Source organism: Antedon bifida, chromosome 6, assembly GCF_963402885.1.
Source record: "Antedon bifida chromosome 6, ecAntBifi1.1, whole genome shotgun sequence".
NCBI classification, from domain to species: Eukaryota; Metazoa; Echinodermata; class Crinoidea; order Comatulida; family Antedonidae; genus Antedon; species Antedon bifida.
The window spans coordinates 16,568,918-16,584,341 of record NC_136231.1 but is presented as its reverse complement, the minus strand read 5'-3'; the positions used below and the strand labels follow the sequence as shown (position 1 = coordinate 16,584,341).

The following is a 15,424-nucleotide window of genomic DNA, read 5'->3' as shown; positions in this document are numbered from 1 at the left end:
ATTTGTGAATTACATTTTTTGAGACGAAAAAATGAAACGAAATAAAATACACTGGTGTACTACCATAAATACTACTATAACTATTCAGCCCTACTCATAAAAGCCTGTGGGATAAAGAATTAGAACAAGGGATTTGAGAAGTAGGCTAGGATTAGTATTCATTTAATTGAAATTGTAACTACCTATCCGTCCCTTAGAAAGCGTCTTGATGACGCGGAGCCAATGAATTGGTAGTCTAGAACCGATTACAGGGAATGGTAGGCATAGGCCTACACCTCCCTGGTATGCATGTGAGCCCCTTGCATGAGGGTGCACCACCATCAATTCTGATCAATACATGCACATTTAGAGCTGTGACATACTCACACGGGCATATTTGGAATGTAATACAACCCCAAATCTGTACTTTTATCGTTTTCACTCATTGTACTATTGCATACGTAGCTAATAACATAATTAATAATAAGAATCAATACAATAATTAATCTTGCAGAACCATCACGATTTATAAATAAACAAACCTATCCAATCATAGATAATTGCATGCTCGGAGTAGATGTTCTTATTACGAAAACCCGTACAGTTTTAAACAATTCAGCCAGTGATTTTGTTCTATATGCCTTGTCCTGATTTCACAAACTGAAAGTCAAAACGGGATGTTGTCCATACTTTTCCCCAACCACCTTCACATTAACTAGGCCTACTATATGGCCATTTACCTTTTTAGCCATGAAAACTACTACTAAAAAGCAATGGAAGAACGATAAAAGATTATAATGCATCTATATATAAATTTACGTAAGGGCAAAATTCGGTAAATTTCAATTCAATTCAATTTATTTTCATAAGATACATCATTGTGAAATAATATTACAGTGTGTTTAAAAAAAAATTAGAATGCACTTATGCTGGAGAAACATAAATAAGCCCAGAGGGCTTTAAGGCTAGTTCCACCAGAAAAAAAAATAATTCAAAAAGTATATATAATAAATGTTTCAAAAGTAGTCAATAAATAAATAAATGAAAATAAAATATGAATAAATAAATAACAAGAATAAAGAAAAAATACTAAAAAATTTAAGCTACATACACAAGCACAACAAGACAGGACAAAAACACGTGACAGAACTTGAAGGATTCGAAAGTTAGTTAGGGAGGTGTGAAAAGAATTCCATAAAATAGGGCCAGTGGATTTAATTGAGTTTCTTGCTGTGGAATGGTTATTGATTGGGATATATTTATTAGAGTTGCGGGTGTTATAATTGTGAACTTCGTTGTTTTTTGTAAAGAATCGGTTAAATGTGATAGGAAGTTTCTGATTACTAAATTTGTGCATGAACAAAGCTAGCAGTCTGTAATTTATTTATGTCGAAGATGTTAAGAGTTTTTACTTTGTAGAAAAGGAGTTTGGAATGAGTGAGGTGTTGGGAATGGGTACAGATGCGGATCGCCTTTTTTGTAATTTAAAAAGTTTGTCAAGTCTTAAAAGTATTAGGTGTTTAGAATGTGCGACAGCCCAAGCAATGTTGCAATAATTAAGATGTGGCAGGATAAGGGTATTATAGGCCTAAAGGGAAAGTAAAATGTTTTGTGGGAAAGTGAATTTGAGTTTGTTTATTATACCTATAGATCGAGAGATTGTGTTGGAAATTGTATTAATGTGATGCTTCCAGTTCAGTTTGTTGTCAATTGTCACTCCAATTAATTGAGTATGATCAACTTGTTTGATTAAAACATCGTCTATGAAGATTTCGATGGGGTTTTCTTTAGATTTTTTACTATTTGAGAAGTGAATAAAGTTAGTTTTATCAATATTTAATGAGAGTTTGTTAGTTTTGAACCAGTTTGAGACGTGGTGAATTTCGGAATTAAAAGTTGAAATTAATGTATTAAGGTCGGGATGAGAGAGGAAAATATTGGAATCGTCGGCAAAAAAAACATAAGAAAAAGAATTTGAGGCTTGTTGGATATCATTGATGTAAATAAGGAAAAGGAGAGGTCCGAGTATAGATCCTTGGGGGACGCCACAAGTCATAGGAAGGCAGCACGAGGAGTGAGAATTAAAGGATGTGATTTGGGTTCGGTTTTGGAGGTAGTCAGAGAGTAGAGAGTAGAGTTCCACGAATACCATAGTGATAACGTTTAGATAGTAAGATGGAATGATCAAATGTGTCGAAGGCTTTAGAAAGGTCAAGGAATAAGCCGATTGTATGATGATGTTCGCGCGTTACTTCTATGTTTACTCGATGGTATATAAAGTTGGTTCGTACTTTCGGTAATGATTTTAAACAACTGATAATACGAGGATATTTTGGATTTACCTATCTCCTTCTACGATAATTGTTTTTAATAGCTGAAAACAGGTTGAACTGCTCGAGTACAGCATCATAATTTTGAAAACAGGCCGATTTAAAAAAAAAAAAAATACTATTTTGATAGATTTAATATACGTTTATATACAAATCTATTGATTTGCGATGAATGGAACATTCCAATCTCTTAGTCTCAGTATAATTATTTGGTTTAACACAAGTAGGTAAATTTATGGGTCCTTGGGGATAAACTTAAAACCTTTAGATATAGTATTGCCATTCTTTGAAAATACTGTAAATACGCCATTTGAATCGCACATTTTTTACTGTGAGTGGTGAGTGTGTGAATACTGTTAGATATATAAACACATAGACCTATACAAATAAACTTTATTACTGTGAGTGTGTGTAGGCCCTATTGTTATAATATAAACACATAATACAAATAAACGTTATTAGAGGCCTAGGCTACTGACAGTTGCTCCGCAACGTTTGTATTAATTAAAATTTACGAAAAATAATGAACGTTGTAGTGGTGTATCGTCACATGTACTATTTCAATCGACAGTGACAGTTTTAACAATTAAGTGTTACATCGTAAATGCCGGTTTTAATCATGTCACTGTCATAATAATAGTACGGTACGTCGTCACGAGGACGCAACGCAATGACGACGTATGCGCAACGCATGTAATAATCACAAGCGATGGATTGTTCGGACAGTCGCTTTTCATTAGTCATTTTTTTATCTATACCTGTATTTTAATGATATATTATTACGATTTTCATAATATCCTGTGCTAAACGCTGGTTGAGCTTCCAAATGGATTACTTACTTGTCAAGAACAATCGGTGGCTGCTTCGTGTATGCGTGTGTAGGCCAGGTCTATCTAGTATTATTGACTACCGTACACACAACATAGTTGACTCTTGTTGGATCAATTACGGATCAATTATGATATTATTAATTTATTATTTAATATTTAAAATAATTTCGGCCTCCTATTTAATAAAATCTAAGGTTCCATAATCCGTTTTAACTGTATCCAATCAGGTTGTTGATTTCGCAATTGCGACGCCTATTAAATGCATAAGTTAATAGATATAGGATATAGAATAGAGTTTTTATGTTTCTTTGAACGATGATGACTGATCAGTTTAAAATAACGTACTTCCGATTAATGCATTTATACGTAAGTGAATCGCTTTTCATTGGTACAGTCAATCAATCAATAATTTAAGATAATTTTAAGTGTTCTGAACAACTGAAATGTTCTTAAATTGGCTAATAACGTCGGAGCTCTTGTGCGGGGCATTCCCTTGCATTATTTTCCCAAAGGAAAGATGATTTCTTCCTGTTTGGTGTCGAGGGAAGGAGGGGAATGTGTTCTAACATTAAGACAATGTGATTCTTGCTTCTAACATTCTGTCAGTGTATACTCAGAATGTTTATAAACATAGTAGTTGTTAGTCTTTAGTTCATAGTATTCTGATGAACACTGTCAGGAAAGATGATTTCTTCCTGTTTGGTGTCGAGGGGAGGAGGGGAATGTGTTCTAACATTAAGACAATGTGATTCTTGCTTCTAACATTCTGTCAGTGTATACTTAGAATGTTTATATACATAGTATTTTTTAGTCTTTAGTTCATAGTATTCTGTTGAATACTGTCACGTACCTAAAAGCTTACAATGCGATATGCATGCTATTGTTGACGTATACCATTAGACAAGATCCGTGAGCTCATGAGTTGCACGAACCTGTGATTCTAAAGGATTAAATTAGTTACCGGTAATGTAATGTAACTCCATGCACTAACGTTCATGGCACTCTGAAGAGTCAGTACCAGGTCTTGTTTTCTACCGTTATATCCTGTCCGATACAATAATTCATCACATAATAGTAATTTATATTGCTTGATTATTACGTTATCAATATGCAATATTGGAGTAATAGAAATTGTATTGAATTTGTGTGGTAAACAGTACATATGTCCGTCTGAATGATACCGTACCAATTATGATGAGCATATTCAGCCTGATTACAATATCATATTCCCAATGCTACTCTCGAACATTGATTCTATCAAGCAATTTCCTGGTTTGTTTATTCATCATAGATTAAAGTAATTCCATTACATTTCATCTTGAAACACTTAAATTGTAGCCGACTAAAATCAATAGCGAATAGGTCACGGCGGGCAAAGTTAGAACAAGTAAACTCTAGGATACCCTCAGCAAAATGATTATTGCCTTGTACAACCAATCTAACATATAAACCGTTTACAAATTAGAAAATTGAAATAAATTCAAAGCTTTGAGTTGTTATTCGAGAATACAACATTTAAGCCAATGTCAGTGATTACATTCAATTTATGACGTTATTTGAAACGAAACGGGCGATGTTTTAATCCCTCAATATTCCACTGTATTTTTTTTCTCACTAGAAGGTATATTTATATATATATGCGTACGGTATACAGTAATTCATGTCAATCACATCATTTAATAAAATCAATACAACAATACGACTTTAAACATAATCAAAAGTTTGTTCTAATTCAAAGACTTTATGTACTTATTCTTGTCAACTTTTGTTTGAACTGACGACAAGGAATTATGTTGGTTTTTGCAGTCTAGTCTCGCATAGGCCTACACAAAGCTAAATATCAATCGACTGTGTAGGCCTAGTAATTTGGTCATGGTACTGTATTTCCAATTATAATGCTTAAGATTATGGTTGGGGGCGAGCGGAATGCGCCTATAAATATCTATACATAAGCCTACTTCAGATCTTTGTTATAAATAATTAATTAATTGATGACTATTTTTAAGTATGTTGCATGGTCGTGTATGTGCGCTCTGAGACCATGGGATATCCCATTCTCTCTTAAGCCACGCATAAGTCTCCATTTTCAATATCCTGGATTGGATGTCCAACATAATGGCTCTGTTGCTTAATGTTAGAAACCGCATTAGATGGGGAAAAAAACGTGAATATCAGTGTATCGTCAATTTCCAAACCAATTTGAATTAGCTGAATATAAGATATGATAAACTAAGTGAAAAGTTCACGTCATGCGTCACGTATTATCATTTCAGTAATGAACTTCTTAGTAGGTATTAAATCAATTCTATCATTTTTTTCCGACCGTGGTCAACTGATAATAAACGTACAAACATTCACTTTTGTTGAAACCAGTAGATTTGTTTTCGAGCTTGATGATGTTTCCGAAACTTTATTCTTAATATCGACGCTCTGAAACACTCATGCGGTTGTATGAACAAAACTGTGATTCAAACAAAATGTTCTTTTACTGAAGATTCTTGAGACGATCCAATTACTGGACGACCAACATATTTATCATGCCGTTAGGCCATATCCATGGTTCCAGGCCCTATCATTATGTTAACCCTAAAACATTGAGTTGTTTGACGTTAGTTTTGATTCATGTACGGTAGTTATACCTATCACAGATTTTAACCCATCTGAAAACTCTTTTAATTAAGAATTTAATCTATATAAAGATATTTTTCAAATTAGATGCTGCTTTATAGTAGTACTTTATGACACAACATCATAGAAACCCAGATGTCAGATTTTAACCGTTCTACAATCTGAGACACCTTATTTATGAAGAAAAAGATCTCAATGGGTTTAAATATGTGATAGGCCTACCGCAGTCTAATGACTATTATGATCTAAAGCTCTGTCTACACTATCACATTTTATGTGACATGAAAAATGTGATGTGGCATATGGACATATTATGATGATGTCATATGAACCATATTTGGGCATATCATTTTTTTTTTGTCGTCAAACTAGTTTGATAGGTAGACAGAGCTTTAGGGCGTGATAATCAATCTGGAAATGAAAGAATGTATTGTGGGCTAAAACAATGCTAAAGGCAGTGATATTCGCTCTACTGTCGTAAGTTCGAACTCTCCGGGGAAAGAGGGTCTTCTTTAGGGCTGAAACCTGTGATATGGCCTAAAATATTGCTGTGTCGTATTCAGATGTTATGAGAAGATCTCGCAATTATTACACATTATTCACATATTTTCCTAATCAATCATCGTTTTTAATCTTAATACATCCTAATTTTCTTTATATTTTAATTGTTTACCTTCATACAACAATTGTCTTAAATATTCCATTTTACGACTATACGCAATTATGTTCATTTCAGCTTCCAACTAGACTGCACTCTCAAGACCACAATTATTAAAGACATTCTCAAATTTCTTCAATTTCGTTTAATCCATTGCCATTTAGATTACCATTAACAGCTTTGATTGCTTTTAGTGCATATACAGAGCAGGTTTCTAAAAATAGCTTACAAGATATATCCAAATAATTAGTTTATTTTAATTGTACCTTTATTCTGTATGTTGCATTTCTAAAAAGTCCGCACCTCTAGAATTAGTTTTAAACTTACTTTTTTACTTAAGAGTTTTACCGTAGGACTACACATCAGTCTCTCGTGTTTTTATCAAATTAGGTTGACTTTTGCTCTTCTATTCGAATTCTATTCTAGAGTCTATTCAAGTGTTCAAAACCCGTTTAAATTTTAGTTCCATCTCTGCGTTTTTAAAAGCTTTGGGAATATATGTTAAAACCGATGAATATGACAACATTAACTTACAATATTTACATAACATCTACGTTAAATAAAACATATACATTTATATAGAAAAAATGGTAAAGTTTGAGACTTACCAAACCGAATGTTTCTATAATCCATTTTAATAACATAACTCCATCGAGAGAAAAGTCAAATTAACTTTTCGATCCTTAATCAGGAATGATAACGCCGCATGTTTTCACTTCATTCTCCAAAAAAAATAAATACTAGAATGCATATTAACTTCAACAATGTATGTCTTGGATTCGGTTGATTAATAGCCTCCCCAGAGTCAGTATAACCTGCACATCCCAAATCACACTACTTGCCTAGACAGAATGACAGTCTGACTTTATGGAAAATACTGACTTGATAAAACCAATTATTGCATTAAAATGTATCAACAAATACACAATCATTGACTATCCCTTAGGAAGAGATTCTTGAATAATTGGTAATATAAATAAAGGAATGAAGACCGTATCATTTCAAATGTTTAGCTTACAATATGTAAGTCTTACTTTAATAATTAATATCTTGCTTTAACTACGACAAAATAATCGACTATTACTGTCTCTTAAGAAGATATGAATTAGAGATATTCTTAAATACTTCAAAAGGTGTAAATGTCTAATTTGAGATAATGAATGGATTCAGTTGATCTAAATGATGTACACTAATAGTGGTAAATGGACGGATTAACCTATTATAAAAATACACAAAGTACTCATCACGATTTGAACCCATGGCAATGCATACCGGAAGAGTAATTTTTTATTACACACTTGCCTATAGGGAATTCGTGCATAAAAAAGCTTTTTTTCCCGGATAATGGATGACGATTAACAGGAATTATTCTAGTTTTGTTTACCTTTTCAGTTATTTTAAATACAAATACATTTGGAATAAAATATCACTGGTATAAAGATAATAAAATGTGTGTTTTAATTCAGTTTTTCAAAAAGATGCAGCTAAACCTAAATATCAACCTTCTTGCACATTTCCTTCAAACATGAATTAAAGCTGATTATTAATTGTATAGGCAAATACCAACCTAACCTGTTAATGTATAATTTCTTGGCAATTTACAGTTATTAAATTTACTTTGGCCCGAAGGAAAAACAATGATTTCGAAACGTCTCTTATTTTAAAGAGCATGACCTTTTCAACGTAAGAAATATTAGATGTTGATAACTAAGCCTTCGAAATTAAGCGATTATGTTTAAACCTTGGTGGAAAATATATTTTATTGGTTCAGCTATTGACGAAAGGTAGGTTTACTAAATCTATTTATTTAATGAATATGATAATGGTGAAGAAAGATAACGTATTTTAACTGTGTGAACATTCCACTATGGTTATTATAGAATTTCATCTACAACAAATCGAAAACAGTTGCTCCAATCTTTACTAGGAGTGAAAAAGGAAGATTTTTAGCCAATTTATAAGTAAAAATAAATTAGAATATTAGGAAGGAAATAGATAATTAAATCATCAGCGTTATTGAATTAAATAATACTTCTACTACCACCATAACCACCACCACTTGGGACTACTATTTAAAATACAGACGAACAGTCTAATAAAGAAAAGCTCTTAGGTAATTGAGACACGAATGGAGAGCAAAAGAAACAAGGAATTACTAAATACAAGAACTTTAAGTAGGCCTACTGTAGCCACAACCCCATAAAAGAAATAAACAGGCAGACTGTGAGGTTCCGATTATATTGTGAATATTGTTGAATTGTAGTCAGAGTGAAATGAATGCCTGGATGGTGAGGCAGGGAAGATAACAAGTCATGGTGATGATGTGAACCGTGGTGTAACCTAGCACGTTTATGTAACAAATGATCTTGAAAGATGTTGTCGTAAAAGAAAATTAATTATTCCACAATTGAAAGCAAAATGTAATTACAATTTAAAAGTAGGTCCAAGTTTTTAGGTGATCATTTAGAATAAAATGATCACCTATTGTTATTGTATGAAATCTTTATTTATTTTTTTTTTTATTTTTTTGGTTATCCGCCTCAAGCGGATAACCTTTGTTATTGTAGTGTTACTTTTTTTTTTTTATTATTCTTCTTTCTTTCTCAGATTTTGTGCACGCGTTTTCTCTTCAACGGGTTAACATAACATGTTGTAACTTGGTCAACATTTAGACATTTAACTGAAGATGTTCTGCCAAGCTTTTGGACGCTGTCAGATCCGCGTAGCGTAAGTCACGCGCGATTTTCTGAAAATCTTAAATCGGTCATAACTTCGAAACCGATAAATATTTTTTAACGAAATTTTCTGCCACGTTTTCTTCACATCAATGGCTAACTTTTGGAATGTTAAACAAATTTTTGGAGATTAGAAAGTTTTCGCGTAAATTGCGTTTGAAATATTTTACTCTTCTTATTTTGTGCACGCTGTTTCTCTTCAACGTGTAAACATAATATGTTGTAACTTGTTCAGCATTTAGACATTTTACTGAAGTTGTCCAGCCAAGCTTTTTGACGCTGTCAGAGCCGCGTAGCGTAAGTTACGCGTGATTTTCTGAAAATCTTAAATTGGTTATAACTTCGAAACAAATGAATATTTTTTAACTTCATTTTCAGTCACGTTTGCTTCACATCAATAGTTAACTTCTTTAACGCTACCGCAATTTGTAACATTAGAAAGTGCGCACGTAAATGGCGTTTGAAATTTTAAAATGCTTCAAATCAATTTCTGATTAAATTAGAGCACGATTCAGGTCATTTTAAGCGTTTAAAAAATTGCCACTGGTGCGCACATTTTTACGCGCGCATGGCGCAGGGAACACATATGAACATTTCTTTTACACGATTTGTGTTTTTAAATCTTCGGTTAACAATTTTACGTTATTTTATTCACTTTTCAACTTGAAATGGCGTTCTACGAGCACGTTAAACATGACAGGTTGCGCACGAAAACGTCAACAAATTGTGAAAATGTTGCAAAATATGTCTACTTTTAAAAATGAAACAGTTCATCAGAATGCAAGGTTACCCCCATTTTTTATTTTATTTTCTTGCAGTGTATTAATCATATGTCTAATTTATTATAGTCTTGAATGTTAAAAAGTGTTTGATAGCTACATTGTTTGCACATTAAATGTAATTTTTGAAATAATTATCAACAAACAAACATAAACATATTCAAAGAGTAAAACAATAAACATAACGTTTATCTTTTTTCTTTACATGTTAATACATAAAACTTGAAAGTATGCACTTTCATAATATGTCAGTGTTTAAAATTTGTGAAGATTTCATCATAGTAAAAATTATGATTTAAGTTCGATATGTAATAATCAACTTGCATCGAGGGGGTTCACGACATACCGAATGAACGAGGACTCTTTCTTCGGATTTTCTTCAGCAGGTGCTCATATGGCTCGATGTGTAGTGCAACCGACTTTGGTATTAGAGGTACCGGGATCGAATCCCATCACGGGAAAGCAATTAATTAAAAGTATTTATTAGGTTATTACACTGAAAGGGAAGTTTTAATTTTGAATAGGCTACTTTTTTGGAAAAGTCATAACTGAGAAGTACTTTAATACGCAAGATACGTTTTGTTGCGGGCGGATAACCAAACTCGTCCTCAAGTGACGAGTTTAGATCTAGTTTTTTTTTATTCTTTCTGTACACTTTTTGTGTAACAAATATCTCAAAAAGTTGAATGGCAATGATCACAAAAATTACACAATGTCTTTCAAATACTTTAACTTAGACATAATAAGCTTTTCAGCGTGATCACTCATCCGTGACGTCATTTATACGCCATTTTGTGAAATCACAATATCAATCATATCTTTACTATTCATTATCACATATTAATGAAATTCACTACAAGTAAACTTCAGGTCAAGGTAAAAATATTAGAAAATAAAAACTTGCGCGTTTCAAGGCCATGCGCGTGAAATCGCGCGTTAAAAATTTAAAAAGCCCAAAATTAAGTTTTGATTAATTTAGAGCATGAATCAGGCCATTTGCGTGTTTCAAAAAATTACTGCGCAAAAAAAATATTTTGCGCGCGCAATACTTAAAAAGCGTAAAAAATGCGAATTTTTTTTACAAATCGCATTCTACTCACCATCCTTAGTACATTCACCAAATTTGAGTGAGTTCCGACTTAAAATAACGCTATACGAGCAGGATAAAAATGACAAAATGCGCAAATTAATTGCATCAAAGTGCTGAAAATGGTGAAAAATAATGCATTTTTAAAATGAAAATAATTCTTTAGAATGCAAGATGACCCCCAATTTTTTTAACTTATTCTGGAAGCCATTAAGTTGTAGATATGAATTCATGTACACATTTTACGTACAAAATGTTTTGACGTCATCAAATGGCCACTTGAATTTAAAAATTAGGATTTTTTATCTTTTTGTGTAGAATATCACATTCAACAGAGCGCATCTTGTTTATGTGTGCTCGAATTTTGCACAAATTTCAGTATGTGCTTGCTTAATTAATTATCTTTATCATGAGTTGACACTATTTTCTTTTTGATGACGTCATCATGCGTAAAAACTTGAATAACGTAGGCCGTGTAATTTCACCTTCGCAGTAAATTTGAATATCTTACAGCTCTTCAGAATTGAAGGTTACTTTGATGATTATAATTTGTTATGAAAGCTGATGAAATGTAGATATGAATTCATATAAAAATCAAGCCTATCGGATGTTGTGACGTTAAAGCCCCATTCCCTACGTTTTTTAGATCTAATTTAAGATCACAAACTATATTTAATGTAAAAATAATACTATATGGTCCTATTGCGATAACTTTTTTCGTCTTTAAACGGTTAAAAATGTGAAAAATAAGTCGATTCTAATAATTATAGCGGCCCGCTATAAATCCCAAAATGCATTGCGCGCGGATTGATATTTTTGTTTTTCACCTGTAATTCGCCCACTTTTCGATCGATCGTGAGGCCAAAACAAATGGAAGACTCCTAACTTTTCAGCGAAAATACCGGGTTTTCCCCAATTTGTATCAACGGAGTCTGGCAAAAATAGAAAGACAATTAATGCAGCAACTATACAACATCAGGCTAGGTATATAGCTCGCGTACGATGTTCGTACGTTACCGATGTTTACCAGCTAGGCCTACAAAACTAAGCCTAGCTAGGCTAGGCCTAAGACCGTCCACGAGAGATCGATCGCCGCGAGCTACTTAGGTAGTGCATTGTTTCTCACTTTTTATCATAATTTACCATAAAACGTACATTTAAGACAAGAAATGACATGGTTTAATGTTTTTAAAGTGATATATATGTATTATTTTCCAAAAAACGTCCAAAATTGCAGGGAAGGGGTCTTTAACATATGGCCAGTTGATGTGAAAAAGTAGTTTTTTCATATTTTTCGTCAAAGTAATACACATTTCAAAGAGCGCGCACAGCGCTTCTACGTGCCAAATTTTTTTCCAAATCTTATATTTTTTTGCTCAATTAATTATCTTTCGAAATTGTCATCTTAAAGTTTTGTTTGATAACGCCATCATTCGAAAAAATTAGAACATGATGTGTGTCCCGTAATTTCACCTATGCTACACTGTATATAGATATACAGTATATACTGTACATATTGTATATGGCATATAGGCACAACTCAGCACTATAAGCGTATAATAGGATGGCATACATCAACATTTTCCGATCGTATGTTAACGTACGTGCATGTTTAAAAAAAATTAATTTCAGTAAAATGATAAAAATGATCACCTATAATTCGTCAAAGTGACGAATTAAATTCTAGTTAATTATTAATATTAAATAACTTGCTTATTTTATGTCCTCTTTTTCTGTACATACGTTGAAATAAAATACGTAACGTGGAAAGATTTAGTGCAATGCTTATTCATGGATACAATTTCAACTATCTCATAAATTGAAATGTATGTTATGTCAATGAAGGATTTTTGCACCAACTAACTTTTATGACAAATTTGCTTTCGAGTGAACAATGCAGTCATTTTTATCATAACATTCCAATGTATTAAATTTCATATATCAAATATTTATTTTGTTATCCTTACCTTTTTGCACCAACTAACCTTTATGAGAAATTTGCTTTCGAGTGAACAATGTAGTCATTTTTTACCATAGTATTCCAATGTATTATATTTCATAAATCAAATATTTATTGCGTAACTTATTCTTACCTTTCTTTTATTTAAAACAAAAAATGGGTTCCTTGTTAAAATGTCACTTAGATGTTGAAGATTTCTGACATCTGTCACCTATGAATCATGAAAGTGTTGAACTATGGATTTAAATTCACACCATTACATTTTCCCATTTCCGTTTGATATTTAGGATTGGTAATGCATTTTGATCCATACAATGTAGTTGTTTATGATTTACAATTATTGCTATGTCTAATACAAACACATGTTTAACATCGGTAGGTTTATTTTAATGTGTGCACGTTGTCGATATATCTTATCTAGATTACTTATATTATGAGGATATTAAAGGTTTTATTGAAGCATTGGATGGATAGTAAAGTGAGGCTATTCAAATAATACGGGCAATTATATTTAGACACTAAATTGTCTTGTACTAAATCTTGTTTTGACATTGACGCAATCTGATTTCCAATCACAAATAATGTATAAGGTTTTTGTACAAACACGGGATTAATGATATTATACATAGAACGATAAGTTCTTCTTATTCATCACCTGTTTTTAAGTTTGTAAGTATAAACTTAACAAAGACTATACTGTAAGGTCCTCGTGGCTGTTTCCTTCAGGGCGTGAACTTGTTAAATCTTTAAAACAAAAACATTATCAGCGTGGTTAAATATATATATTCTATATTGAATATTACGTTTTTGGCGGTTTTATTGAAATTCAGAAAGTTATTTTCGCGCTAAATCAAACACTATATATATGTTATATGTGTATACCGTTTTTTTTTCTGAGGAGTCAACATGGTAACAACTGGTTGAACTACCTAACTACTGAAAAAAAAAACAATATTCCGGGTACCTATCTAGTCATGTTTTTGAATATCTGAAATTTGTTTACAATTCGGAGAAACGTAAATGTATTTAGTGGATTAACGTATCAGAATTCAAATTGCATTCTTTTTCATTTGGATTAGAAATAAGCAAAACAAAATATACGATGTGTACATTTCTCGTAATATTCTCTATGTAATCGGTGAAAACAAGTTAAGTCATCACACTTAGCTTGTAAGGTGGTGTTAGAAATGTCTCTTTTATCGAGTGCCTAACAGTATGAAAATATTACAGACTCCCCATTAAATCGTTCATTTCGAAGACATAAAAAACCAGCTTTCGAATTTAAATTATTATTGTGAATTGAGTGAGTCTTATTCAACCCATACTCCACATTATTACTTTGATTATGACTTTTAGAAATTGAGAAGAACATAATAAAAAATCCAACCAAATCTAGGCCTATATAAACACAGACCGTTAAATAATTATGCTTTTTATTTATAAAAAATAATACTGTACATTAAAGAACAGCTTACGTTCATATACGTTGATATTTTTTTTATTGTACACTGGTGAAATATATCACATATCGATACACTTTTGACACGAAAACAATTATTTTTAGTCTTATTTCACATGTGTAGACAACATTGATATTTGGCTCAGTATGCTTATTATTTGTTTTAGTGCATGTTTGAAAGGCTGTCGGTGCCACATCTCTTTCGTCATCACGGATACTCTCTTAATCTTATATTAATAGATCTGTGTTTATATTTAGAGTTACGATTAATGTATAAGTTTGTTTAGGGTCATGTTTTTGGAACGGAAGAAATTTGGGAAAGGTAATTACTTGGTAGACCAACAATGATTGCTCGATTCTGGATAACTGTATGTTAACTCATTATTCAAATATCTATATTTTGGAACTTGTGTGGGTTTATTTCATTACAAACGTATGAATAAACTATATATCTTTTGGAATCCAACCTGTCAGCAGACATGTACAATTAAAATTGTCATAGACACTATCATTGATTCCTGCTACCTGACTTAAGCTACTGTGTGTCTACACTATCAAACTAGTAGATGTGCCCAAATATGGTAGTGATATGCCCAAGTATGGTAGAGATATGACATCATCATGTCAATGGGCAAATCACATTTGTTTGTCACACCAAGTTTGACAGTGGAGACAGAGTGTTACTTAGTAGAAAAAAGGGCGAATGCTGTAATTTAATGAATGATTTATATGCAATTCGTTAATTTCCCTATTTCGCCTAGGCCTTCTTGATCTCATTCCTTAGATTTGCATTTCAATTACTGCATTTGACTTTTTTTTAATAAAAGGTTAAGAATTCTAGGGTGATTTATTCAAAATGATTTGCTTGAAAATCTAAAAGCATTAAAATAATTGTTGCAACAGTTAGTTACTGTTAATTACTACTACAGGCTATTTAAGTATCATGAAAAATGATCAAGCTCAAATAACGATATTAATG

The 15,424-nt window shown here is 32.2% G+C and overlaps 1 protein-coding gene across 1 annotated transcript in view; it reads left to right on the top strand.

The window, feature by feature from the left end:
• The window catches only part of LOC144845394 (tetraspanin-5-like), a 206,048-nt gene that overhangs the window by 153,508 nt on the left and 37,116 nt on the right, over positions 1–15,424 (top strand). The gene's annotated exons all lie outside the window — the stretch shown is intronic.